The 27,181-nt window shown below is 44.0% G+C and overlaps 1 long non-coding RNA gene across 1 annotated transcript in view; it reads right to left on the bottom strand.

Annotated features, from left to right (window-relative positions):
* The window catches only part of LOC137525694 (uncharacterized), a 31,980-nt gene extending 5,788 nt beyond the window's left edge, over nucleotides 1–26,192 (bottom strand). The window contains exon 1 of the long non-coding RNA XR_011022976.1: nucleotides 25,966–26,192. This is a non-coding gene — a long non-coding RNA (uncharacterized lncRNA). The remainder of the gene's footprint in view (nucleotides 1–25,965) is intronic.
* Nucleotides 26,193–27,181: the final 989 nt, after the last annotated feature.

Genomic DNA, 27,181 nt, shown 5'->3' with positions numbered 1-27,181 from the left:
TTATAACGTTATACATCATTAAATAATGTGCATGAAATCGGCAATTGTGAAAACGTTAATCTTCCGTTTAAAAAGTGAAATGTATAATAACGTTTTAAAAAAAATTAGTAAGTAACCCTCCCTGTACCTACCCCTAACCCCTAGACCCCCGTATTGGTGCCTAAACCTAAGACCCCCCTGGTGGTGCCTAAACCTAAGACCCCCCTGGTGGTGCCTAAACCTAAGACCCCCCTGGTGGTGCCTAAACCTAAGACTCCCCTGATGGTGCCTAAACCTAAGACCCCCCTGATGGTGCCTAAACCTAAGACCCTCCTTAGTGATCACTGTATTGTGTGTAGAATAATGTTTTAGAAACAGTAAGGGATAAAATATATTACAATTTACGTTACGTACTGATCGCTTTATTTTGTGAATAATCATGTTTTACAAACAGTAAGGGATAACATTTAAAATAATGTTTTATTGAAATAGGAAACGTAAATCATCACAAGCAGTTATAAAACATTAAAAATCTTCAGGCGCCCTTTTTTCCCGTTCGGCGCCCAGTAAACGATATTTATTATGGGAGTGAATGGCGGCGCCCGATTTGTCCACTAGCCTCCTGCGCCCTTTATTACTGTTTCCGTGTTACGGTGCCCACAGGATGGCAAGCTGAACGTTCAGTCTCAATGATGTGGATAATAGTGCAAATATTACATTGAGCCTCCTCAAGCGCGCTATAACAATATAGATGCTGAACACCAAAATCTGCCGAGGGAAGTTTCAGTCTCAGAAAGGTTTGAGCAAGGGAGGGGAACCATTCAATGATTACAATATTCAAAGGGCGTATAGAGGTGACCATTACCATCATAGCTCTAATGAAGAGTTAATACAACAGTTAGAGGGCCCAGTTTGGGCCTCTAAGATCCGGTGAATGAGAAAGATCATTTTGGTGCTCGCTAGATTTGGGTGCTGCTATAGGCTGTAATGTTAATTACGGGTATAGTGGCACAGCCTGAATAATGATAAATCACTGTAGTTCATGCACTGACAAAAGTCAGACCACAAATTACATGGCCAAGGGTAAAAGATAGATAAAAGGGGAAAGATGTTTGTTATATACCCCAAAATTAGCTAGCACAGGGAGAGCCATCTTCTGGCTTCTCCCTGCACCCATATTACTATATGGCCTAATCATATGTACTCCCTGGTGAAGTCACAACTTCTGAATCCTCTATTGTTACACCATCAGTTTCCTAGTTCATTCCATCATTTAATGAAATCAACAAAACACAAATTATGATTTCAATTTTGATTTTCTATGTGCTTTTATTTTGATTTGTTGCTGAAAAAAATGATTTGAAGACATAGAGAGGGTTTTCCAGTTTTTATCAAAATTTCCACTTTTGATGTTGTTTCAGTTAATGACAATGCAATAGTTTTCCATTGGCGTTTATATTATAAAGTGAAAGCTTAAAGTGAACCTAAAGGCAAAAAAAAAAATGAGATGAATTCACCTGGGGCTTCCCTCAGCCCCCTGCAGCCGATCGGTGCCCTCGCAGCTCCGGTCCGATGCCTCTGGACCCGCCGCGACGACTTCCGGTTTCGCCGTCACCGGCCGACAGGCATGGGAACGCGAGTGATTGTTCGCGTTCCCAGCCTGTACATCGCCCCCTATGCTGCTATTGTGTCCTCCTGGCCGCAATAGCAGCATAGGGGGCGATATACAGGCTGGGAACGCGAACAATCACTCGCGTTCCCATGCCTGTCGGCCGGTGACGGCCAAACCGGAAGTGTTCGCCGGCGGGTCCAGAGGCATCGGACCGGAGCTGCGAGGGCACCGATCTGCTGCAGGGGGCTGAGGGAATCCCCAGGTGAGTTTATCTCATTTTTTTTTTTACTTTAGGTCATCTTTAAAGTTGGTTTTACACATGGCCATTGCGTTTGCGCTGCTATGCTCTGCCCCCATTGCATCACACTGAAACACACAAAATGTAATTCATATAACCCAGCAGCAGAGTGGTGTTGAATTTGTGACAGCTCGGGAGCCAGTAGGGCACTTCTAGCACAACACGTAAGTGTGCTAGGCCACATTGCCTTGCATTGTCGTTGCGTTACCCTGTGGTAAAATAGGGTAACACAACACATACTTGCAAGGGAAATGTAAAAGGGGCCTCAAGTAGCTTAAAAATTGCCATGTGTGTGGGCACCTTTAGCACTCAGTTGGCAAACAGCAGTGCCATCTAGGGTCTGGGGAGTACACACTCCCTGAACAGACTCCAGCTTTTGCAGCAATCACAATGAGTGCTGAACTCCAGAAGAAATATGAATCTGAGCAAGTAAGTAACCATTGCTTCCAAAGCCCCCTTGTGTCAGGCACATTATTTTGAACCAATAAATGTTCAGTAAACAAACCACTTAAATGTTACTTCCAGAAGTTCCAAAAAGTAAGATGGTGCATGACAGAGAGTCAACAGATTCTGCAGCACTGCCCATCAAGGTGACCATAGCAGAGAAAGACTGAGGTGAGCAAAAGCTTAGTTCAGGAGGACATTAAAGTCCAACTAAACCAAAACTGATTAAACAGTGATTTTCAAAAGCAGCCATCAGCAGTTCACAAATTCGCATGGCCACGTGAGCAGATGAAGCAGGTGGTTTTGGCTGCGTAGTGCCTGAGTTAGGCACGGCTACAGCAGCAATGCTATAGTGCGAGGCCTGCACACAGGCAATTTGGGGTTCCAGCTGGATTGCTGGACCCCAAATTACTTCTCCCGCCAAGATTTCGAGGGGGAATAGTATTTAACTCTCCCGGGAATTTGAGTGACAGCAGGGCGAGCTGTCATTCGGCTCACCCTGCACCCCACTTACCAGCTGCGTACATAAATGTACTTTAAAGCGGGATTGTCGCCTTGAAAATCAAACTTCAAAACGTTCAAAACTTTTTCTGCTGTTATGGTTTGGAGTTATCAGATTCTTTAGGAGCACTGGCCCTTTGTTTGCCATTGCCAAACAGTTGCATGCTGGGAGGTCTTTTTTATCTTTAATATATTCCTCCTCTTCCTTTTATTTTCCTCTCCTTCTAATGATATAAGACAGTGCACTTCCTAGTATAAACCTCAGTGGGAGTGTCTGAAGACTCTGGTAGGAGGGCAGGTAACAAAAACACAATTAGCAATTAGCAAAAAAAGAGTGAGGGAGGAAATGATGTCAGGACTCAGGAGGTCAAAGATGGAAACTGCCTAGAATAGGATTCTCTGCTTTTCCTTTACAAAATTCACAGGAATCCTAACGTGGAAAGTGCAATACATCTGTTATGTAAGTAGAACTAGTATTTATCTACTTATATATTTGTTTTTTATTTCTAGGTTAGCATGAGTGACACTTGTTCTTTAAGCAGATACCAGAACCTCATCTCTAGTACTGTGAAGTCTGATCAAAATAATAATTGAATGATACAAATGCTCATTGTTGCATAATTGATGTTAAGTACACATATTTAGCTTGGGTGTGAACTTTAAAATAAAAAAAAACAATTATGATTGGCCAGTCACTGACCAATGTTACCACCTCCATGTAGTATGAGGGTTTACCTACTGTACTAAATCTGCTCATAGCATTCAATATCTGTTAACATTCATACTACATGGAGGTGGTTAAATTGGTCAGTGATTGGCCAATAACAATTGAAAGTGTGTACCAGGCTTTAGACTTCCCCTGTTTCTACCTTCCTATACTTTATAGAGGTGGTAAAACTGGCCAATCATGGCCCAATCAAAATTGGATGTCTGTGTGCACCTTTAGATCTAACAGTTGCTCCGTATCTACTTCCTGTGACTGCAAGTCCCACCTCATGATGTTGATACGTGATTTCTGCAGTAATGCAGCCATTCTGGGCAATGTAGCCTAACATCTATGGTTCTTCTACATTGTGTCACATATTCACACCTGATTGACCTCCTAGATGAATTCAGTTACACCGTACTGCAGCGGAACTAGAAAGCTCATTTGGCTCAGGAAAAATATATTCTGTCCACCACTATGCTTTTATTCACTGTTTGTATTCACAATCCAACCGGAATTATGATGGAATTTGCCTAGTATTAGGTTAGGATTGGCTTTAAAATGAAATTGGCCATGTACTTTTTTTGTACTGTTTTCTTTAGATTGCATGTAATTTGTTTCCTTTAAAAAATCCAGCAGCACAGTTACTATATTGCTTTTTCACAAAGGATAGCACCTCATCTTTCCATAAATAAGACAAATTATTACGTCTAAACAACAGAGATCAATTAAGAACGAAACAGACATGAATAAACACTGCACTTCTGAAATGGATATTTACTATTTACAATTATCTAGCACAATGTGTGCTGAAATGCTAGTCACACCAGTCTCATTTTGAATACCGATAAACCAGATTTATTCCAAGTTTAAGCAAGTCATTTGACATTTCTAAATTGAAAAAAAGGTGGGTAGAGATGCGCAGTAACAAAGTTATCAATTAAAAGAGTCAATAACATTTTCTATACTGCTTTGTACATTCCAATAGGATACCAGCGCATCTCTTCATTGATTGGCCTAAAACTGATTTATCCATATCTTCCCAGTCATCAGCCTGTGCATTGGCAATTATCTGTACTGAGTGTTTTATGCTCTTAACTCTTGATGTGGATCTAAACTGAAAGTGTACATTCATAGTTTTACATAACTCCAAAGATGGAGTGTAAGTTTGGGGTGGGAGGCTGGGAGCTGCTGTGTTAAAAAACTGCTAAAGGGAATCTAAAGTCAGAGGGATTTGGAGGCTGCCATATTTATTTCTTTTTGAACAATACCAGTTGCCTGGCTATCCTGCAGATCCTCTTCCTCTAATAATTTTATCTGTAGACCCTAAACAAGCAGATTCGATGTTTCTGACAATAATCTGACAAGATCAGCTGCATGTTTGTTTCAGGTGCATTATTCAGACACTACTGATGCCTCAAAGATCATCAGGGTGCCAAGCAACTAGTATTGTTTAAAAGGAAACAAATATGGTAGCTTTCATATCCCTCTCATTTCAGGTGTCCTTTAAACCTTAAGTGAAGACAAGAATTGCCCATTTACTTACCTGGGGCTTCTTCCAACCCCCTGAAGTCCTCCTAGTCCCACGCTGTAATCTCTAACTCTGCCATTCCTCCACTGTCCCCTCCATAAGCAGGGCGGCTTACGCTCCCACAGCCGTGAGCATTCTGCGCATGCGTGTTACTAATTTTTGCTTACTGCCCAAGTGCAGAGGGCTCTCAACTGCAGGTGTGTGATTCAGACACTACAGCAGCCAAATAGATCAGTAGTTCTTCGAGGCAACTGGTATTGTTTAAATGGAAATAAATATAGCAGTCTCCACATACCTATTGCTTCAGGTTCCCTTTAAAATTTTACTGGCAACCACAATCCTCTAATCCAATCATAGCCTATGTAACTGTTTGCATCTTCTGATCTGTCAGTTGGTCAGTGGAGCCTTCATTCACTTTCAGTGAAGGTTATGTTAACACAGGCCTATATTGAAGGGGAACAGCTACTAGACCAGTATATACATTTGTAATGGATGTTTTGCGGCAGCAATACCCACCCACAGGCTCGGACAGGCCCGGCGGGAGCTCGGGTTTCTGCCCGGCAGGCCTCTTGCCCCGGGCCCTGGGGGCCCCAGTGCTGAGAAGAAGAGGGGCACAGCACAGGAAGAGGGGCAGTGGGGACAGAGCGGCGGTGAGAGGGCCCCCCTCCCTCACCTAGGGCCCCCCTTCTGCGCTCTCCCCTCCATAATTACAGCCAGCCAGCCAGCGGCAGCAGCGGGGAATAGCTTACCGAGAGTCAGATCGATAGCTCTGCGTGCCGCTGGTCTGGTCTTCTGCACTGACACTGTCCAATCACGCTCTCACAGTACTTCCTGTGAGAGCATGATTGGACAGTGCAGTGCAGGAGACCAGACCAGCAGCGGCACGCAGAGCTATCTGACTCTTAGTAAGTGATTCCTACTCACTGCCACTGCTGGTGCAAATTTGAAGGGGGGAGCACGGAAGGGGGGGGGGGGCTCCAGGTGAGGGGAGGAGACTTCCCCCCCTCCCCGCCGCTCTGTCCCCACTGCCCCCTCTTTTAGGCTTGGGGGTACTTAGACCTGCCTACCTAACTAAGGACACGTATAGACCTGCCTACCTAAACTGGGGGGGCTCCAGGTGAGGGAAGGGGGAGGCTTCCCCCCTCCCCACCGCTCTGTGCCCACTGCCCCCCCTACAGGCTGGGGGCACTTAGACCTGCCTACCTAACTGGGGACACTTATAGACCTGCCTACCTAAACTGGGGACACCTATAGACCTGGCTACCTAAACTGGGGACACCTATGGACCTGCCTACCTATACTGGGGACACTTATAGACCTGCCTACCTAAACTGGGAACACCTATAGAACTGCCCGCCAGGCCCTCTCTTTTTTGGGGAGAATCTGCTGCCAAACTGATTGCATTTTGTGGGGAAATCTGCTGCCAATCTGATTGCATTTTGTGGGGAAATATGCTTCCAATCTGATTGCATTTTATGGGGAAAATCGGCTGCCAATCTGATTGCATTTTGTGGGGAATCTGCTCACAATCTGATTGCTTTTGTGGGGAGATCTGCTGCTAATCTTATTGCATTTTGTGAAGAAATCTGCTGACAATCTGATTGCATTTTGTGGGGAAATCTGCTGGCAGTCTGATTGCATTTTGTGGGGAAATCTGCTGACAGTCTGATTGCATTTTGTGGGGAAATATGCTGCCAATCTGATTGCATTTTATGGGGAAAATCGGCTGCCAATCTGATTGCATTTTGTGGGGAATCTGCTGACAATCTGATTGCATTTTGTGGGGAAATCTGCTGACAATCTGCTTGCATTTTGTGGGGAAATCTGCTGACAGTCTGATTGCATTTTGTGGGAAAATCTACTGACAATCTGATTGCATTTTGTGGGGAAGTATGGTGATAATCTGATTGCATTTTGTGGGGAAATCTGCTGACAGTCTGATTGCATTTTGTGGGGAAATCTGCTGGCAGTCTGATTGCATTTTGTGGGGAAATATGCTGCCAATCTGATTGCATTTTATGGGGAAAATCGGCTGCCAATCTGATTGCATTTTGTGGGGAATCTGCTGACAATCTGATTGCATTTTGCGGGGAAATCTACTGACAATCTGATTGCATTTTGTGGGGAAGTATGGTGATAATCTGATTGCATTTTGTGGGGATATCTGCTGACAGTCTGATTGCATTTTGTGGGGAAATCTGCTGGCAGTCTGATTGCATTTTGTGGGGAAATCTGCTGACAGTCTGATTGCATTTTGTGGGGAAATATGCTGCCAATCTGATTGCATTTTATGGGGAAAATCGGCTGCCAATCTGATTGCATTTTGTGGGGAATCTGCTGACAATCTGATTGCATTTTGTGGGGAAATCTGCTGACAATCTGCTTGCATTTTGTGGGGAAATCTGCTGACAGTCTGATTGCATTTTGCGGGGAAATCTACTGACAATCTGATTGCATTTTGTGGGGAAGTATGGTGATAATCTGATTGCATTTTGTGGGGAAATCTGCTGACAATCGGATTGCATTTTGCAGGGAAATCTGCTGCTAGATTTTTTCTTGGGGGGGGGGAAGGGGGTGTCACCCTCCACCATGTGGTCTGGGAAAAACATGGCCCTCCTTGCCCGCGAAGTTGGCACTGGACTACTTGATATTTTTATTTTGACGCATTTGAGTACTTGATGAATGAGGCATGTAACTACTTGATTATTTTTTCTAAAATGTATCTGGTCGGACCCAATCTCTGTGAATAACACCGCTACTTATTTTGTGTATTTTTTTTGTTATTTTGTGTATTTTTAAGTCTGCCCATGACCCATCATGACCACGCCCATTTCCAGTGCGTGGTGACACCCATTTATTTTTGCTGCGGCACGTGCATGTGGACATCTCCCTGTTGGGGACTGTCCTCAGAAATGCTCACAGTCTATTCCCTACCATAATCTAATGCCCTACCAAATTATGTATAATATATATATATATATATATATATATGTATATATATATAGTACAACATTTTTCTAGAGTACATGCGTATGTGAGCCCGAAATGGGTGGGGGGCAGAAGGAATCGGAGGGGGCTAAAGCTTTCCTGGTGGGCCCTTAGTGTCCCAGTCCGACCCTGCCCACCCAGTTTCCCCAGGCTGAATATACAATACGGATAATATTGGTATGTTCATTCTGCCACACAAAGTGAAAGTTACCCATTTACAGTTTACTATGGAGGACAACAGTAAGATTTCTGTGATGTGATTCGCTTGATTCATTCCAAAGTAAAGCATTGCCCACTTACAGCTCAAGGAAATAAACTGTGTCCTCACATCCATCTCATGTCCAGACCACGGGATATTAATGCCTCACTTCAGGACAGTGCATGGGCTGAGCCATACAAGTTATTCATGTATACCTGTATGGGTAGCTTTGGAGGCACACAGAAATGCTGATGTGTAGCTAAGATACCTCTGTAAACATACATTTTAGCTTGCATGTGACTGTTTCCAGCTTCTTGGTCATTAGTGCAAGCTATGAAGATCCATGCCTGAATAGTGTGGCATTTGAGGGAGCAGTAAAGCAAGGTACCCAGGCACTTTCATTTGGATCCAGGCAGCAGGCCACATCCACTCCAGTATTAGGCTATATAATGGGGGGTTGACCTATTGGTTGGTCACAGCATTTGGAGGAGGATAGTAGCTGGTCATAATGGTTGTAGCTGATTGTAGATGACTGGCTACCACGAGAGGTTGTTTGGGTGCCAGTGTTAGCAATTAGTAGAGTGAAGCTGTTGCCTTTGATGTGGGATTAGAGCCCTTTGATAGTTTAGCCACTAGGAGGGTTCAATTAAGAATGGCTGCCAGGTAAGTGCATAGTAAAATATCGGTAATGTAGATTACTAGTTTTTTTTTATTTACCATCGGCACCACCTGGAGCCCAACTCATGCGGCATGTACTCAATTTTCCACACTTCTGTCTCACATTTGAGAGCCACATTCTGCAGGCTAAATGTTGTGCCACAAACTAATTTCAAAATTATACCCAACATACCAAAGGTTTGAAATGCTATTTTTTGTTACAAATACAGAGCTTTGCACTACAATATTTGCTTTAGCTGCTTTGTATATGTGAATGGTACTACTTAAAGAGGAACTGTAACCAAAGATTGAATTTCATCCCAATCAGTAGCCAATATCGCTTTTACTATGAGAAATCTGTACCTTCTCTCAGACAGATCATCAGCCTGTATGGCTGCTATTGTACTGAAACCCATTCCACAGATTGAGGACAGCACCCAGGTATGGGCATCACACTGTGGGAGCCTTGTTGCATTGTGGGAAATAACAGCTGTTTCCAACTGCCAGACATCACCTGCCAGCAGTAAAGATGTCACCATGTGATACATTTCAGAATGGAAATCAGAGGAAAGATTGTACAATGGGCAAACACTGACTAAATCATGTATAAATAATTATTGTAAATATTAGGTACTTTTTTTTTCATTACGTTATTTTTCACTGTAGTTTTAAGATCCAATCCCAGAGTGCTGAAGCAACTTTTTTATTTTTATAACACACTAAATATAGTTAAAGCCACTCCTGTCAAATAATCATATTTTATAAATGTTTAGAAGTAGATTAACACAGGCACCAGATTAAGAGTAAAATAGGTTAAAAACAGTTTAAAATGGGAGGTAGTGGTGGATTTACCTCCCCAGTATGGACTCAAGCAGTCAATGTTCAGTAGAAAAAGCTTTATTTGTACACTTCAAAATGAAACGTGTATCACAGGCATTAACCCGCTTCTTCAGGCAATAAAACAGTAATACTTGGGACACCAAACAGACAGACTGAAAGTATATCCAATTAGTCTGTCTTATGGGATATACTCTAGTCTGTCTGGTCTCCCAGCAATATATAGAAAGTGTTTCTAATGCTGAAACCAGTGAAATTACCATAAAAGGGTGTGTCTTGAATAATGTTGGACATTCTACTACATGTCACTACAGTACATAAGTCATCTAATATCTTTACATACTTCAATATTTAGACCAGAGCTCTTCTTTAATTTGCACCAAATAGTTTGCATAGGATTGAGGCCACCAGAAGATATTATGTAGATATAACTGTTAACCTGACAGAATTTACAAAAATACCCTATAATAAGTGTAAAAAAGGTTACATACGTTACAATATTTGCCTTTTTCTGTGAACCTGTCATACATTATTTAATGCAGCACCATAAATAGAACACAGGTGCATAGGATTATGACATTAGTGGATTGGAGTGACTGTTTAAATGGTGCTGACAGATGACATGTGATGGCTTAGACACCTACTAATTATTTGGCTGGCTAAGATTATTCGGTGATTGACAGCAAAAGCTAATAATGACATAACAATTTTAAAGAGAGGCAGCTACAAATAGGCATTTGTATTAATCTCAATCCCCAATTTTAAATCACTTTAGCAAGGACATTTCAGCCTCCTGGAAATATTGCTTACCTTGTTATTTAATTACGAGTCCTGGTGCATTTATATTAAAAAAAAATATGCAATTCCTATTAAAAAACATGCAATCTCAGATGGAAACATTTTTTGCCTGATATTGCGTCTAATGCTACACGTGAGTTACCTTTTGTTTTTTCCTACACGTGTGTGGATGAGGAAATCCAGATTATGCTTTTTATTTTAAGAAAAAATTGTTTTCCTAATTGTAACCGGCTTTAGTTTACGAAACCTACAGATTGTTATCTCCCATGCCAACAAGACAGTAAGCATGTTTGGCAAGGTGATATTCTGGGAACTAGGGGGAGAGAGAGGAGGGGACTGCTAATTGTGCCTGAAATTCAGGTACTCTACACACAGTTCCAGTGCTCAATGCTCATTGGTCCCCGTATCAACACCATACATATTATACCTTATATGGGCAAGGATGTCACAGAGAACACCACATAAAAGTTCCCCATATCCAGAGTCTGTCTCTAGTGGTGAGTTGAAGAGAGAAATTAATCCGTACTTCTCCTTTTAGTGACATCAAAAGACATAAGGTTGAAAAACTGACAAAAGACTGAGAAATAGCTCAAAAAAGATGATGGTGATAAAAGATTAATGCATTTCGGAAAATTATTTTGCATTACATTAACTGTTATTTCTCATTTGGCGTCAGTATTTTTTCTTTTAAATACTAATCTACTGGTGAATGAGTAGGCATTAGAGATCTGAAGCAGGGCTTCCTGTTTGTCCACAAAGAGGGGATAGTAGCAGACAAGTTATTCACAGCCTCAGTTCTGGCCTTCCTAAGCAGCTTGGGTATTGAAGAGCCCAGTGCCTGTCAGAAATGGGCAATAGTGCTCTGTAAGAGGTACTTACGTTTAGGTTCTCTTTCCATAGCATCCTTCTACGGAAGCAGGAAATTTGGGCGCATGAGGCAGGTGGACAAAAAGGGCGCCGCCATTCACTCCCATAATAAATATCGTTTAATGGGCGCCCAGCAGGAAAAAAGGGCGCCGGAGAAAAATAACGTTTTAAAAGCGCACCACCAGGGGGGTCTTAGGTTTAGGCACCACCAGGGGGGTCTTAGGTTTAGGCACCCCCAGGGGGGTCTTAGGTTTAGGCACCCCCAGGGGGGTCTTAGGTTTAGGCACCACCAGGGGGGTCTTAGGTTTAGGCACCACCAGGGGGGTCTTAGGTTTAGGCACCCCCAGGGGGGTCTTAGGTTTAGGCACCACCAGGGGGGTCTTAGGTTTAGGCACCACCAGGGGGGTCTTAGGTTTAGGCACCACCAGGGGGTCTAGGGGTTAGGGATAGGTACAGGGAGGGTTCTTTGTGAGAGTAGGGTTAGGTATAGCTTTAGTAACATTCTTATTAATGTTTTATAAAACGTTATTATAAATTTCACTTTTTAAACAGGGAAGATTAACGTTTTTACAATTGCCGATTTTATACACATTATTTAATGATTTATAAATTCATAAAACATTATTTTTAAACGAAATATAGCACCATTTTTTTTAAACGTTATTCATGCTTATCGTTTAAAACCCTGCGCCCTTTTTTCCCGGCGCCCTTTTTTAACGTACGCTCCTACTGCTGAAGAACAGTGATGACTGAGCAAAAATGGTAATATTCTATTTGCATTTATTTTCACAAAAATAATGTAAAATTCGACTTTCGAGCGAAAATGCCATCGAAAATCATTTTGTAATACATTTGCGGTTTTCCAAATTTTTTAAATGTTTTTTGAATCTTCGCTGTAAAAATTACCAATTTCTGTTTTTCTTCTATTTTCCGCTAATTTTCATATCAGAAAGAAAAATTTGTTTACTTTGACTTTGTTTCTCAAAATCGAAAATAGATTTGGTTAAAATTGGCAAGCAACACAGCTGAAGGACATGCAGGTTGATTTAAGCATATCAGAAAAACCCATGTTCACTGCCGGAAATAGACTATTTCCATCTGCATCCTGCAAGTGAAAAGTAAGTCTGTAAGTTTCCATGAGAAAAAACAGTAGCTAAAAATCAGCTGTTTATCTTTATACATTTACAGTATATAGCATGGACACATTGTTTTAACAGTGACATAGTGCACCACAAGTCACATCATGCCTGCACTGTGCCTCCAATAATATGACAATAACTTTACTACATTATTTGTTTATTCATTTGAGCAGGGTGCAGAGTAGCCTACCAAATATGTAAGAGGAGACTCGAATACACAGCAAATCATATGAACTCCAGGAGCGTAACAATAGACCCTGCAAGGAATGCAGCCACATGGGGGGGCCCAGAAGCTGCAGGTGGCCCCATGGGGGGAGACGTTTATTTTCCCTGTCCTGAGAGACTGACAACTAGGGGCACTGAGAGAAAAAACTTTCTGCTCTCTGTACAATTGTTCTAATGACTGCATCTGCTCAGCCACTGATAAGGAATCATACAAAGTTTTGTAGACAGTCCCTACGCAGTGTGCATCAGGGTCTTGTGTGCAGCCCCCAGCCCCCAACCTCTCTACCCCCCTTTACTGTAGTGATGCTGGAGAAGTCTGCAAAGCCAGTTCTGCTCCATCAGAGTTGGACATAGTGAGTGTAATAAGATGAGGTTGGGAGCACATTTGTCTGTCGGTTTTCTGTATGCGTTTTCTGCATACCATGTGTGTCTGTATGTGTGAAAACATGTACGTTTTATCACAGAAACTGTGTGCAGTGCTTCAATGCTGTCTAATTTTATCTGCATGGGGAAAACACATTTAAGTGTGCACTAGTCAATTGAATAACATTGGTTCTCAGTTTACCTGTGCAGAAAGCAAGGGGGGGGGGGCCTTTATAGGTGGGCCCAGTGATTTCTAGTTACGCCCCTAATGACCTCCATACAGGCATTCAAACGGAATAAGGACATTTTGGTGCCCGCTAGCGGCGGAAGTTTGGGTGCCCATACAAATATTGGAAATTACAGGAAATTTGGGCACCCTGGGCTCCTGATGGATATCGGGTGCCAAGGCAGCCCACATTGTAAAATATAGTAGTCGTGGGCTGGCGGTTAGGCTGGTGATTTAAGGTTAGCCGTGGGGGGTGGGTGTGGCTAAGGTTAGCTGGGGGGGGGGGTGGATAAGGTTAGCCAAAGGGGCGTGGTTAAAGTTGGTAGAGGGAGGGTTCAGTGTGAGAATAGGGTTATGTTTAGCTTCAGTAAAATATCTGTATTTCTTACTACCAATATTTTACTGTCATAGTTTGCACTCTAAGAGGAGAATATCAGTAAATGTACTAATATTCTACTATCAGCTTTCCAGGGCGCCCATATTTTCGAAAACATTATGCAAATGCCACTCCAAGAACTATATGCAAAAACATCTTGATTGTTAGAAAAAATAGGTGATAAAATACACACTCCACATGCAAATAACCCCTTCTAAAAACATGAACCTGGGCTGTGTACCAAGAGTGCACCTCATCCACACACCGCACTCATAAGCCACGACTCCCGCACACCCTGATCGGCCGAACTTAATATGCCTGTGTGTGCAGCAATATTGTGACGCTGCAGGTATATTCTGGACAGTCACTGCAAACTGACATATGTATAAAAAGGAATTTCTCTTCTCCAGCACCAATTTGTGCTTACTTCCAATCACAGTCCTAACATTGCTTTCAAACTGACATTTAAGTTCTCCGTGCACCGACAGTCTATATACAGAAAACATTGTTGGACCTGCTGATAACCAGCAATTAGCCAAGTCTTATATTTCACTTTCTCCAGTTCAAGGCTTACTGGTTCGCAGTGATGTGCCTCACAATCGGGGCCTATGCTATAGAAGTAGCGATGCTTCACCCGTCCCGCGGTACAATTCAACAGGTACCTGTGTCAGATGGCAATCGCTTTGCGGTTGGCTGCCAGGACCGGCATCAGCGTATCACGTGCGGCGGCTTAGGGTGGCTCCTCCAGCCCAGCGTCTCATAGCCACGCCCACATATGCGTTACGCCCACCATCACGTGGGCTTCTTCAGCGTGATGATGCAATGGTCCCACATTTTCGGGCACCCTTTTTTATGCACGCATTCAAGCATGGAATTCTAGTTCCATATGGCAAGAGGTATAGTCACATATAGTACAGCACCACAAATCCCTATGGGAAAATGTTCAAATCTTGTTTCCTTATGAAAGTTATTATAAATAAATTAATTCCCCTTATTATTATTAATGTATTACTTTTCTCATGTGCGTTAAAGAAATATGAAAGGCATGTGACTAAAATTATCAGAAAAAAAGAGTAGTCATGTTTTTCCACAACTCATCATTATGTGACAATGGGAGGAACCTGCAGCAGCTGTCAGTTTTACTGTCTGGCATCAGTGCTTTTGTTATTCCCCTTTATTCTTTTTTTAAATTTATTTTTGACAAGTTACTTTCTTATAACAAAGTGTTATGGGTGTGTTTATTTTCAATTATGACCACTTGCAGCTAATAAGCCACTTGTCATCTTGACATTCTGAGCCTGATTTAATAAGCCTTAGGGCCTGAAAACACAATCCTTTGGCTTAATACCACTTCCAGAACACAATCACCAGGCTGCACTGAGTGTTCTGTCTGACCTGAGATGTTGTAGAAACAGGCTGGGAACCACAGAATACTGCATATTGGGAGCCAGGATCAGCTCCGCTGAGTTGTATGATAATGTATATATCTCTCTTTTCATCACACGGTATTGAACTGCATCATGAGTATGCTTTTTGACCTCTGAGGATGCCAGTGTGTGAAACTGGTAGGCTTGAAGTTCACCTAGCAGCGGCCCCTCATGTGCCTGGGTCATGCAGTGAGAGGGCGCCAGCGAGGTTGCAGGCATGAGAGGACACAGACGGAGGATCACGCTGGTTGGATCAGGTAAGGCTTCTGCTGTAGCGCTTCACTCTGCAGTAGCCTGGGTGGATACAGGAGGCTTAGCAGCTTAGAAGCTTAGCTACTTGTTTAGTAGCCAAGGGTCAAGTGAGGCTTAATGGGGAAGGGGCCACCACAGGAATGTATTTTTTATTAATTTGCCAGGGGTAACAGGAAACTTAGGGGAAGGGTGAGGTTCCAGCCGCGAGAAAGGTTTTTTGGGTTGTTGAGTTGCCAGGGGCTACAGGAAGCTATGAGGGGGACCATGGAGCAGGTTTTTTTAACACTTCACTGAGGAGCAAAGGGGGACTCAATACAGTAAGGCTTCTGTTTATCCCTGCAGTGGCTGAGGGATACAAGAGCAAGGGGGGGGGGGGGGGTGGAGGTGGTCGCTACTGTAGCTGAGAGGGCAGCAGGGTTTACTTTAGCTGGACAGTGTAGATCAGGAGATAGAAATTTCTTCGGGGGAAAAGCTCCACAAGACACCCTTGCATCATGGACGCACCCAGGAATACTATATTTTTTTTCTCTGATTTTTGCCCTCTAAGCCTAGGTGCGTCTTATGGTCCGAAGAAAATGATATGTACCTGCCTTGCTAAGCTGAACAACCCCCACATGGCTTAAAACAGATATTAAGTCACTGCAGAGGGCAATGTAACAATTTTGCCCACAAATTGTACACTTTTTAGTGAGGAATCACCCAAGCAATCAGATAAATTAGGTTTGAAATGGAACGAGTAACAATATAAAAATATATAGATAAAAATGGATCAAAAATCCTATAAATCATCCACTGCCAATAATAGTGATGATCCTTAGTAAGTATTCCCCCAATAATTAGAGTGGCAATATCTGGGCATAGACACCCTATAAATGTAAGTGATAATAAAATTGTGTGTGTGTGTTCAAAAGGGAGAGTTGAGAAAAAAGAAAGGATATGAAATGGACAAAGGTAGCAGTGGAAACTCATGGGGGAAGTAATGGGAAAGGGGGGGGGGGAGGGAAAGAGAAGAGAGGGTGAAGGGGGTGCAGAGGTCCAACTGGAGGGGTTGTAAGAGAAGATAAAAGAGGCAGGGGGGAATGATCAAGCAGGAATAAGATGAAATAGGAAAAATACAGGGGCAAGGGTAAAGGGGAGGGGTGAAGGGTAAAGGGGAGGGGTGAAGGGAAAGGGCAAAAAATAGAAGTGGGGGAGATGGCCAAGGAGCAGGGAAAGAAAATATTATAGTTTAATGTAACAGATGTACAGGCTATGTGAAGTGGAATGGATATTACAAACTATGCTCAAGGCACATGTTCAGTCCCACAAGCTGTAAAGAATGCAGCTGGAACACCCAGAACATCTCCCTGCCTCTCAGACACTCAAATCTTTCAAGATGTTACTGGGAATGTGATCTATAGAGATGAAAGCATCAAACATCAAATTTTAGGTTAGCGAATGCGAATTTCCGCAAATGTTGGCAAAAAGGAGAATCTGGCGAACTGCCATAGATTTCAATGGGCAGGTGAATTTTAAAACCTAAAAAGAATGTTTCTGGCCACAAAAGTGATGGAAAAGTTGTTTCAAGGGGTCTAACACCTGGACTGTGGCATGCCGGAGGGGGATCCATGCCAAAAGTCCCATCAAAAATTACGGAGTTGACGCAAAGTCGTGTTTTAATCCCTAAAGGGCAGAAATCACATTATGCACAGCTCTGGATGTCAGTGGGCTGTTGAGTGTAACACATAGAGAAATGCAATAGTACTATCAGAATACAGTGAAATAATAATGCACTGGAGTGGTACTGTACGTGGGATCAGTCAGCAGACAGCAGAGAATGAATCCAACATGGCCACAGCAACTGCTTTTTGATAGGGGGGTGGGGGGTCCAGGAGTGAGTGCTAGCTGATTGGCTGCCATGTGTCTACTGACTGAGGTAAGGGGTCAAAGTTTATCTCAATGATCATGTACAGGGGGCGGGTTGAACATGCCATATCTTCGTAGTTCGCCAAGAACGCTAACAGCGGAACTTCCCCGGGAACTGTCCACCAGCAAACTGTTCGGACCATCTTTACTGGTATCATGAAGGTAGAACACACATTTTTCTTCTTTTACTGAAAACACTAGTGAAAAAAAAGAGGTCAGTGGATCTGAACCCAGCTAAATAGTTTGTAGGAGTGGATCGATCAGCCCTCCAGAATGGCTCTTTGAAAGCTGTCATTCATTTCTGTTGTTAAGTAAAACACTGAGCCGAGATCCTCCTGAATAAGCAGAATGATTACAGTGTTACGTTTTAGCCAATGCCACAGAACATTAAACATAACTGCACTATGAAAAGCATGCATGTAGTAAAGAGTTAAAGCAATATACACAACTCCAGCACAGTATTCAATTATTCCTGCAAAAATCAATGAAGCTGAAAATCAATCAGGAGGTAAATTTCTCAGTCCATTGAAAAATGAAAAATAGAAAATTATTGATCATGAGAAATAGAATAATTGTACGTTGGATCAAAATGCACAAAACAAAACACCAAAGATATTTGTTCTGCTGCAAAGGAAACATGTATCGCTACACTTGTAAATGTCTAAATCAACCCAATTACAAAAGGCATCGGGTCTTTCCTATACTAGATTGGTTATCGACAGCACGGCGCAGACATGGAAGGAAGAAATTGGAATATAGTATTAAAACAAACCTGATCTAAACTCTTCACTTGATTTAATTTCCACCATCTTCCCAATTAACATAGTTTTAGTAAAGTCAGTGGTAACTAGACACATATCTGTTAGCTGTAGCCCATTAGGGCTACTTTCCCACCAAGACGTTGCGTTTTAGGGGACGTTATGGTCGCATAACGTGCCCCTAACGCAACGCATGGTGGTGTTGAAGCTGGACGTCAGATTGAGCTGCGTTATGCAGCTCTCAAAGCAGCCGCTCCAGGTTAGTGATAGGAAGTCCGGATCTTTTTAAGGATTCGGATCATTTGAATCGGATCATTGAAAAGATCCGGATCTTTGAACCGAATCATTTGAATCATTTTACTAGGGAAGCAGACCTTAGTGAAATGACTAGCAGGACAGGACTTTCCCTGCACTGTACATTCTGTATGTTCCTGTTTCTTCCAGACAGACATCCACTGTGAACCGAATTTTTCATTGTGATGATCCAGATGATTCGACTCACAAAAAAGATCCGGATCAAATGAACGATTCATTCATGATCCGGACAACACTACAGTCCCACCACGAGTCACCACAGTGCAGTGAATATTAATTAGCCATGTGGCTGGCTGCGGAGGAGGAGGGGAGACCTCCTCCTCCAACATTACTGAGCATGTGCAAACAGTCTAACGTGGCTTAGCCGAGTATAACGTACAGCATGCAGCACTTTGTTTAAACGAGCTGCGTTACTATGTAACGCAAGGTGGGCACTGTGAACAGCACATTGATTTTACAGTGCTGCGAGTTAGGCTGCGTTACTGGCTGCTGTAACGTGGGACTTTAACGTCCCACTGTGAAACCAGCCTAAAGGGAACCTAATGTTTCTTTATAATGAACCTACAGTTAGTGATGAGCACAAATTTCCCCTACCGTAATTGTAATATGTGGGTAATAGCAAAGCCCCCATACATGCTGTCATCACCTATTGCTATGTATGTTATGCTATGCTTGTTAAAGGGAATACTGGGAAAAAGACCTTGTAAAGAAAATCAATTTTAAAAATGCAAAGGTGATGGTTTTTAACCACTTGAGGACCGCAGTGTTAAACCACCCTAAAGACCAGGCCATTTTTCTGTAAATGGGCCACTGCAGCTTTAAGGTCTAGCTGCAGGGCCGCACAATTCAGCACACAAGTGACCCCCCCCCTTTTCTCCCCACCAACAGAGCTTTCTGTTGGTGGGGTCAGATCGCTCCCCCAGTGTTTATTTTTTTTTATAAATAATTGTTATTTATTTTTCAATCAATTTTCCTAGTTTTTTATTTATTTTCTATTCCCACCTCCCTCCCTCCCCCCGCCAGCCAATCAGTGCAATCGACTGTCATATGCTTCAGCCACACGGCTGACCCCAGTACAGCGCTTCCTTAGATTGCAGCACTGTGCAGTAATAAAAGCCGTCTAACTGTCTCCCAGAGCGATCGCCACTGGGAGACTGAAGGCAGAGCACAGCTCCGCCATCAGAGCGGGAATGCACGTGCATCGGCGTGTAGATTGGCCGCAGACCACGCGCCAAGAACCTTACAACAATTGCCATCAGGTGGCCCTGGGGCTGCCGCCGTGGCCACGCTCATTGGTGTGATGTGGTCAGGAAGCGGTTAAACTTTCATTTTTCTGAGTTTAAAAAACGTTTTTCTTTGCATTTTTAAAATCAATTTTATCAAAAACTACAAGGTCTTTATGAAATGTTTTTGTCACTTGTACCCACTATTCTCCTTAACTTATGCAGCAATTTTTGTGTCGATAGAATGTATGGGGGCTTTGCTATTAACTGCCAAAGTCGACACAAAATTAGGCAAAATTATGGAAGGATTATGTTCACATGCGAAATTAATTACGAATGTTCCCAAAATTGTGCATTAACATTTTGCATCGTAATTGAGAATTACGATGCAAAATGACGATTATGCAAAATTTGTGGTCATCACTAACTGTAGGTTTATTATCAAAAAACAGCTTCAAGGCCCAAGAAATGCAATACTCTATGGTGCTTATTGCAGCCCTATAATTGAGACACATGATAACATGTATGTAAATCACATTTACTTCATGGCGGCATTTATCTCTGTGCCAATTTGAGTGTCCTTTCAGAGTTAAAAAGCCCTTGCACCAAATAACCTTGAATACGTTGAAATGTGTTAGCTTCACATCCAATCATGCAATATTATCACTGGCCTTCATTACATGCCAGATATGGGCATCTGCTAGAAGGGAGAAAAAGTCCAGACGTTTCCAGTTTCAAGGGAATATGTTTCTTGAATGTTGCCATGGAGTTAAATAAAACCTGCCACTTTCATCATCAAAAACAAAGTTGGATCTGCACTACATGCTACATATGTTTTTTTGCTATCATAATATTGCCAACCAGTGCCCAAATACTTGCAGATAAATAATCTGTCCATTGTATCATTTCTGAATATATTATATGGCCCCTGATACTGTATACTGGGCACATATACCCCTGGCTACATATACTGGGCACATATACCCCTGGCTACATATACTGGGGACATATACCCCTGGCTACATATACTGGGCACATATACCCCTGACTACATATACTGGGCACATATACCCCTGCCTACATATACTGGGACATATACCCCCCTGACTACATATACTGGGCACATATACCCCTGCCTACATATACTGGGACATATACCCCCCTGACTACATATACTGGGACATATACCCCCCTGACTACATATACTGGGCACATATACCCCTGCCTACATATACTGGGACATATACCCCCCTGACTACATATACTGGGACATATACCCCCCTGACTACATATACTGGGACATATACCCCTGACTACATATACTGGGCACATATACCCCTGGCTACATATACTGGGTACATATACCCCTGGCTACATATACTGGGGACATATACCCCTGGCTACATATACTGGGCACATATACCCCTGACTACATATACTGGGCACATATACCCCTGCCTACATATACTGGGACATATACCCCCCTGACTACATATACTGGGACATATACCCCTGACTACATATACTGGGCACATATACCCCTGACTACATATACTGGGGACATATACCCCTGGCTACATATACTGGGTACATATACCCCTGGCTACATATACTGGGACATATACCCCTGGCTACATATACTGGGCACATATACCCCTGACTACATATAGTGGGAACATATATCCCTAACTACATATACTGGGCACATATACCCCTGGCTACATATACGGGGGACTACTATACTCCTGACTACATAAAATGGGCACCTATACCCCTGGCTACATATACTGGAGACCTATACCTCTGGCTACATATACTGGGGACTACTAAACCCCTGGCTACATATACTAGGCAACTGTACCTCTGGCTACATATACTGGGGACTACTATACTCATGGCTACTTATACTGGGGACACCTATAGATCTGGCTACCTATGCTGGGGGTACCTATTTTGGGGAAACTGCTGTCAGATTATCTGCATTTTTGTGGAACCGCTGTTATGTATTTTGGGGAACAGCTGCCAGATTATGTGTATGTTAGGGGAATGGCTGCTGCTGCTGCCAGATTATGTTTATTTTGGGGAACTGCTGCCAGATTGTGTATGTTTGGGGGACCACTGCTGCCAGATTATATGTATTTTGGGTGTTACATGTATTTTGGAGAACTGCTTCCAAATTATGTGTATGTTGGGGGAACTGCTGCTGCCACATTGCCTATTTTGGGGGAACCACTGCCATTTTATCTGTATTCTGGAGGAACTTTTACCAGATGTTGTATCTTTTTGATGAAATGCTGTCAGATTACATCTATTTTTGGGGGATACACTACGGCAGAGCTCAAACTTCCCTGACAGACCTTTTACATCACTGCTAAGGTCATGTATATTTGGCCCCACCCATGACCATGCCCATGTTATGTTTTACCACACCCCTTTTTGGCGGGGGTTTTTTAGGGTGAGTCCACGCACCTCTTTTTCCAGGACTAGACCCCTGGACCAATCCATCTACTCATGGGGGTCTCTCAGCTACTTCTTTATTTACAAAAGCACTTACTGTCTGAATGCAGTTGCTCAGGCCAACTGCCAAAATAATGTGCAAATGACTAGGGAAGCTGGCTGATATCTTGGTATAGATCCTTTCCAGGGGGTGCTTTTGTAAAGAATAAAGGTAATACTGAGAATCTTTCATGAGGAAATCTCATGAGGAAATGGACTAGTACAAAATCTGTCAGATTAGTCAGCTTTTTACTACCTAATTATAGAAGGTTGATAATTTTTTTTTCTTTAACCAGCTGAGCGGTCTGGACGAGCTCAGCTCGTCCAACACCGCCAGCGGCTGCCGCTCAGGCCCTGCTGGGCCGATTTGAATGAAATAAAAAGCAGCACACGCAGCCGGCACTTTGCCAGCCGCGTGTGCTGCCTGATCGCCGCCGCTCTGCGGCGATTCGCCGCGAGCAGCGGCGAAAGAGGGTCCCCCCAGCCGCCTGAGCCCAGCGTAGCCGGAACAAAAAGTTCCGGCCAGCGCTAAGGGCTGGATCGGAGGCGGCTGACGTCAGGACGTCGGCTGACGTCGATGACGTCACTCCGCTCGTCGCTATGGCGACAATATAAGCAAAACATGGAAGGCCGCTCATTGCGGCCTTCCTTGTTTATTCTGGGCGCCGGAGGCGATCGGAAGATCGCCTCCGGAGCGCCCTCTAGTGGGCTTTCATGCAGCCAACTTTCAGTTGGCTGCATGAAATAGTTTTTTTTTTATTTAAAAAAAACCCTCCCGCAGCCACCCTGGCGATTTAATCAGAACGCCAGGGTGGTTAAAGTCCACCAGTCAGAATTAAAATTTCAAAGATTTACAGTTTCCAATCCAAGAAAGATTTTCAATATTTACTATTGTTTGTTTTCTTCATTTTGGTGTATCTAGCAAAATAAAGCTTTGTCAATTTAAAATACAATTGAAATGGACACTGGCAGTCTACAAACAACATCAGACAGCACTGATGATTTGTTTTTCTATAGTTTCAAAGCCAATTGTATGGCTGTTTAAAATAAACACCTGAACTCATCCCAGTGGAGGAAACAGTAGAAAGACCATATGGTGTGTGGAAATGGCACAGTTTGCTCAGGGGCTGATTCCATATTTGTTGCCAAAACCTTCTACTTGTATCTGATCTGCTGAAATCTGAGGCATCTGTTGTTTCTCACTAAGTCTAAACATTCTGTTGGGGTGGCTTTGTGTATGCAATTTTCCCTTTAAATGAACAGGATGTAATTAGTGAGTTGGATCCACATTGCGGCTATTAGGACATCACATTATATAATCTCCTCAGTGAATGAAATAAGAACTGGCAGCGGTTGTTGTGGTCGCGTCTAACCAATTGCTTGTGGTAGTTTCATAATGTAGACATTCCTCTGCAGTGAAATTGCATGCTCAACCTGTATTATATACTATACTTAAAGAGACACTGAAGCGAAAAAAAAAATGATATTATGATTTGTATGTGTAGTTCAGCTAAAAAATAAAACATTAAGATCAGATACATCAGTCTAATTGTTTCCAGTACAGGAAGAGTTAAGAAACTCCAGTTGTTATCTCTATGCAAAAAAGCCATTAGTCTCTACGACTTTCAAAGTCGTGGAGAGGGCTGTTTTATGACTTTTATTATCTCAACTGTTCCTGAACTGTTTTCTTTTTCTCTGCCAGAGGAGAGGTCATTAGTTCACAGACTGCTCTGAAAGAATCATTTTGAATGCTGAGTGCAGGGCCGGATTTATACTTTTTACCGCACAAGGCCCGACTATCGCCAGACCGCCCCTCCCCCCGCTAAAACCAACAGTGCCCCCATACAGTAAGTGCCACCAATAATACAGCAGTGTAGTTAGCGACTTAACAGTAGGATTTAGATTAAAAAATGCTCTGCGGACATTTAGGCAGGTATTAGATTGTAACCACCTCTAAAAGCAGGTAGTGATATGACAGCAGGTATTAGATTCTATGCTCCTCTCGGGAGTTAGTGACATGATGGCAGAGATTAGATTGTAAGCTCCTCTGAAGAGTGATAACGCACACACAGGACAGGAGTGACAACACAGGACAGGAGTGACAACACACACACAGAGGACAGGAGTAACAACACACAGGACAGGAGTGACAACACACAGGACAGGAGTGACAACACACACACGCTGGACAGAAATGATAACACACACACAGGAAAGGAGTGACAGCGCACGCATGCAGGACAGGAGTGACAACATACACACAGGACAGGAGTGACAGCGCACGCCTGCAGGACAGGAGTGACAGACAGCGCACGCACGCAGGACAGGAGTGACAACACACACACGCTGGACAGAAATGATAACACACACACAGGAAAGGAGTGACAGCGCATGCATGCAGGACAGGAGTGACAACATACACGCAGGACAGGAGTGACAGCGCATGCACGCAGGACAGGAGTGACAGCGCACGCACGCAGGACAGGAGTGACAGACAGCGCACGCACGCAGGACAGGAGTGACAACACACACGCAGGATAGGAGTGACCGCGCACGCACGCATGACAGGAGTGACAGCGCATGCACGCAGGACAGGAGTGACAGCGCGCACGCAGGACAGGAGTGACAACACACACGCAGGACAGAAGTGACAACGCGCACACGGGACAGGAGTGAAAGCGCATGCACGCAGGACAGGAGTGACAACGCGCACGCAGGACAGAAGTGACAACACACACGCAGGACAGGAGTGACAACGTGCACACGGGACAGGAGTGAAAGCGGACGCACGCGGGACAGGATTGACAACGCGCACACGGGACAGGAGTGACAACGCGCACACGGGACAGGAGTGACAACGCGCACACGGGACAGGAGTGACAACGCGCACACGGGACAGGAGTGACAACGTGCACACGGGACAGGAGTGACAACGCGCACACGGGACAGGAGTGAAAACACGCACACGGGACAGGAGTGACAGCGCACGCATGCACGCAGGAGTGACAACACACACGCAGGACAAGAGTGACAACGTGAACCCGGGACAGGAGTGACAGCGCACGCACGCAGGGGACAGGAGTAACAACACACAGGACAGGAGTGACAACACACAGGACAGGAGTGACAACACACACACGCTGGACAGAAATGATAACACACACACAGGAAAGGAGTGACAGCGCACGCCTGCAGGACAGGAGTGACAGACAGCGCACGCACGCAGGACAGGAGTGACAACACACACACGCTGGACAGAAATGATAACACACACACAGGAAAGGAGTGACAGCGCATGCACGCAGGACAGGAGTGACAACACACACGCAGGACAGGAGTGACAACGCACACACGGGACAGGAGTGACAACACACAGGACAGGAGAGACAACATACACAGGACAAGAGTGACAAAACATACACACAGGACCGGAGTGACAATACACACAGGGCAGGAGCAACAACACACTCACAGTAGTGACAACACACACAGGACAGGAGTGACAATGCGCACAAGACAGGAGTGACAACACACCAAGTGGACAGGAATGACAACACACAGGACAGGGGAGACAACACTCACAGGACAAGAGTGACAAAACAAGAAGTGGACAGGAGTGACTATACACAGGGCAGGAGCAATAGCACACTCACAGTAGTGACAATACACACAGGACAGGACAACACAAGAAGTGGACAGGAGTGACAACACACCAAGTGGACAGGAGTGACTGACAATACACTCACAGTAGTGACAACATACATGGGGCAGAAGTGACACACACATCATCCTGGGACACATGTTTATGATGTTGCGTATCTCTCCTCTGACCTTTCTCCTCACCTCCAAGGCTTGTCTTCACCTCTGCCCCTTCCCATCTGGAGCTCGTCTCCCTCTCGTTTCCCTTCTGGCAGCTAGCTGTTTACTTTCCTGGCTGTGGAGGTTGCCTCTCTCTCTCCTAGCAGCATTCAATTATACAGTGTGCTGCTTCTCCTGAAGAATCAACATCTCCTGCACGCTGTCTGACTGTTTTCACTTGATTGCACAAGTGAAACTCGATCACTGCACACAGGAACAGCCACGTGGCTGTCCCTCAGCATGATGTGCAGCGCAAGGGATTTGAGCTACTGATCCCCTCTGTAGCCGTCCGCCCAATCCACACAGACACAACACAGCAGGGTGCAGGGCGATGCGGCTGCAGATGGGGCATAATGATTATGTTGATTAACGTGCGTGGCTGTGTAGGGAACAGACTGGGGAGAACTGTGCACTGCAGCAGGTTAGGGATGCTAAAGACTGCTCTCCGGCCACCCGCCCCTTGCAAGGCTCCGCCCTAGGAACGTGCCTTCCCGGCCTTCCCAGAAATCCGGCCCTGGCTGAGTGTTGTGTAATCTGCACATATTAGAGGATGATGCAATGTTAGAAAAAACACTATATACCTTGTCCTATCTCAGTTGGACAGGATCTTTAAGCATCTCCCTGACAAAATATGTCCCCAACTGTCCTGATTGGACCTCTTCCCCCCCCCTTATGTCCTGAGGCACACTATGTACCTGAGGTCGGGAAGACTGTACTCTCTGCAATCTTTCAATTAAGAGTACCTCTTCACTTACCCAACTAGCATGAAGATAAGCGGCTGCATATGGACTGTGTAATATCGTCCCCTGTTGTGACCCGTGTAATGTGAATGGGGTTCCCTGTGTTGGCTTTCCCTCCCCCGGGACCACTCTCCCCATCCTCTCTGTCACCTGGAAATGTGGCTCGATCTCGATTTTTACTTCTTGTTTCGAGAACCACCACCCCTCGGCTTTACAGCCTTTACGTGTGTATAGTTGTTTCAGAGGCACTCTCTGTTGGTAGTTTCAGAGTGTGCTGTTGTCCCCCGCGTCTCTCCGGCAGGAGAATTGACGCCTCCTGCTCGTTCTTCTCTAATCTGGAACCATCTCACTCTGGATAACCAAGACAAGGTACCCCTGAATCACACTCTCCACCTTTTGCATGTACCCATTGTACTGCAATGTACATTTTAACAAAACTTTGGATCGGTGCATCGATTCTG

This window comes from Hyperolius riggenbachi, chromosome 7, assembly GCF_040937935.1.
Source record: "Hyperolius riggenbachi isolate aHypRig1 chromosome 7, aHypRig1.pri, whole genome shotgun sequence".
Classification (NCBI taxonomy): Eukaryota; Metazoa; Chordata; class Amphibia; order Anura; family Hyperoliidae; genus Hyperolius; species Hyperolius riggenbachi.
The sequence above is the reverse complement of the archived record's forward strand: the minus strand, read 5'-3'. Positions and strand labels throughout refer to the sequence as shown.